Genomic DNA, 3,357 nt, shown 5'->3' on the forward strand with positions numbered 1-3,357 from the left:
GGATATGTTTGGTTAATCTCACAGCACACTTCAGATACTGCTAACCATGCCTGAGTTCATTAGAGCTATAATTGGCTTCTTTTTTATTCTGCAAAGGAACATGTTATTTTACTGTTTTTCTCTTTTTGTTTAGAATAATACTTTGAAAATCTATTTAGTCTTAATTGAGACTATATTGCTGTGGTTAAGGTTGATATACAGCTGGCTGCCTGTAGAGATAAAAACCAGCGAAGAGGTGGAAAACTTAGTTATAAAAAGATTATAATTCCAAGCCTAACTCCTAAAACATCTACTCTAGATTGCTGTTAATGCTTAGATAAGTAAACAACGTGATATTTGATGGGCCCACCAAGTATGTACCATGCATCCTTGTATTCAGTTTCTATTCTTTCATCACCATCTTCAGATTTCAACAGTTGCTCAGGAATTGCCAAGTAGGGGAGCTTCCACTGCAGCTGTAATTGCCCATCAACTTCGTTTCTCACATAATTTCACCAGGATTCGATTTCTAATCTGCTGACTTTTCACAGAGTACACGACGGGATTCATTAGAGGGGGAACCAGAAGGAAGATATCGGCTATGGTGACACTAATAACTGGAGAAGCATTTTTGGCAAAGTGGTGAAGGGCAGCCAAGGTGACAGTAGGCACCTAGAAGACGAGCACTGCCCAGATGTGGGAGATGCAAGTGTTGAGGACCTTGAGACTGCCTTTGTGTGAGGTGATGCTCAGAACAATTTTTAGGATTAGCAAGTAAGGTGCAGAAATGCACAACAAATATAATAAAAAAGGAAGAGCCATAAACAATCTGAGGTGATACTGACCCTGCTGTCAGTACAGGTCAGCTTCGTAACACCCTGGTGGACACAGTAGGTGTGGGATAGAAGGCTTTTCTTACGAATTTCAGCCTTTTTACAATAAAGGGGAAAACAAGGACAAACAAAACCATAATGCTGTGAATACAAAGCCAACTTTAATGACTCTGGCACTGGTCAGAATTGAAAAGTGTCTCAGAGGGTTGTGGATGGCCATAAGGTGATCTATGGACATGATAAAAAGAACTGATGACTCCATAGCTGAGAATCCATGAATGAAAAACTCTTGGGCAAAACAGGCATCAGGGGAAATTCCAGTGGCATTGAACAAGAAGATTCTCAGCATGGTAGGAGGAGAGGAGATGGATAATCCTAAATCAGAGAAGGCCAACAAGGAGAGGAAATAATACATGGGCTCATGCAGAGAGGTCTCTGTTATTATGAGAAAGAGGATGGTGCAGTTCCCCAGGATAGCAAAAAGGTATATAAGGCAGATGGGGACAGAGACCCAAATGTGCACATGCTCCATCCCGGGGATCCCAATCACGAAGAAGGCAGGGATTTCCCCTTCAGAAATGTTAAAGATAGATATTGCAGGAGTATAAAGGAATCACAGTGCAGATCTTGCAAAGACCTTCCTGCAATGGAAGAAATAGATTAGTTCAAATGTACATGCTTTAGTCAACTGCTTGGTACTAATCTTGGGACTGCAGCTATTTTCCTGTAACTCACAGTATGAAGATAATATTTCATAATATGTAAATACAAATAGTATCAGGACCCATGCATATAAGTAGGATATCAAGAGAAACTTAAACAAGTAACCACCAACAGTTAGCTACAAACTTTTTCCCCCTTAGATTTAGCATACATAAAAGAAGCAGTAAATTTCACAAGTTCTATTTACTATACCATTGTTTTTAGATAGTGATGGCCTTTAGTTGGAACAATGTATGGATAAATATAGGATCATAGAAGGGCATCACTTACCACAATTGCATTGCATTTGGAGTTGCTGAAGAATATTTAACTTTAAGAAACAGTATTCTTAAAAAAAAATAGGGCTAGGACAACTGGATATGCACACACAAAATAATGACATTAGACCCCTATTTCACACCTTACACAAATATTCTCTTAAAATATACCACAGACATAAGTTCAAGAGCTAAAGCACTAAAGGTATTAGAAGGAAACATAGATAATGAATTTTTGTGACCTGGAATTAAACAATGTATATGACATCAAAGGCACAAACAGAAAGCTAAATATGAAATTTGTTACATAAATATGCACATATGTAAAAAACAATTCATCAACAGTAAAAAATATTCGAACGACATCAACAGGAAAGTGAGAAAAACAACCCACAGAATAAAAATATTTGCAAATAATATATCTGGATTTGTATCCAGAGTATACGAAGGACTATTACAACTCTACAATGAAGATAAGAAGATCCTTAAGATCATTCAGTTCAGTTGAGTTCAGTTGCTCAGTCGTGTCTGACTCTTTGTGACCCCATGAATCGCAGCACGCCAGGCCTCCCAGTCCATTACCAACTCCTGGAGTTCACTCAGACTCACGTACATCGAGTCAGTGATACTATCCAGCCATCTTATCCTCTGTCGTCCCCTTCTGCTCCTGCCCCCAATCCCTCCCAGCATCAGAGTCTTTTCCAATGAGTCAACACTTCACATGAGGTGGCCAAAGTACTGGCGTTTCAGCTTTAGCATCATTCCTTCCAAAGAAATCCTAGGACTGATCTCCTTCAGAATGGACTGGTTGGATGTCCTTGCAGTCCAAGGGACTCGCAAGTGTCTTCTCCAACACCACAGTTCAAAAGCATCAATTCTTCGGTGCTCAGCTTTCTTCACAGTCCAACTCTCCCATCCATACATGACCACTGGAAAAACCATAGCCTTGACTAGACGGACCTTTGTTGGCAAAGTAATGTCTCTGCTTTTGAATATGCTATCTAGGTTGGTTATAACTTTTCTTCCAAGGAGTAAGCGTCTTTTAATTTCATGGCTGCAGTCACCATCTGCAGTGATTGTGGAGCCCTCCAAAAATAAAGTCTGCCACTGTTTCCACTGTTTCCCCATCTATTTCCCATGATGTGATGGGACCAGATGCCATGATCTTCGTTTTCTGAATGTTGAGCTTTAAGCCAACTTTTTTACTCTCCACTTTCACTTTCATCAAGAGGCTTTTGATTTCCTCTTCACTTTCTGCCATAAGGGTGGTGTCATCTGCATATCTGAGGTTATTGATATTTCTCCCTGCAGTCTTGATTGCAGCTTGGGCTTCTTCCAGTCCAGCGTTTCTCATGATGTACTCTGCATATAAGTTAAATAAGCAGGGTGACAATATCCAGCCTTGACGTACTCCTTTCCTATTTGGAACAAGTCTATTGTTCCATGTCCATTTCTAACTGTTGCTTCCTGACCTGCATACAGATTTCTCAAGAGGCAGGTCAGGTGGTCTGGTATTCCCATATGTCAGAATTTTCCACAGTTTATTGTGATCCACACAGTCAAAG

At 40.0% G+C, this 3,357-nt stretch overlaps 1 pseudogene; it reads right to left on the minus strand.

The window, feature by feature from the left end:
• Nucleotides 1-450: 450 nt before the first annotated feature.
• On the minus strand, nt 451-1,462 carry LOC109568929 (olfactory receptor 51A7-like; annotated as a pseudogene).
• Nucleotides 1,463-3,357: the final 1,895 nt, after the last annotated feature.

The sequence above is a fragment of the Bos indicus genome, chromosome 15, assembly GCF_029378745.1.
Source record: "Bos indicus isolate NIAB-ARS_2022 breed Sahiwal x Tharparkar chromosome 15, NIAB-ARS_B.indTharparkar_mat_pri_1.0, whole genome shotgun sequence".
NCBI classification, from domain to species: Eukaryota; Metazoa; Chordata; class Mammalia; order Artiodactyla; family Bovidae; genus Bos; species Bos indicus.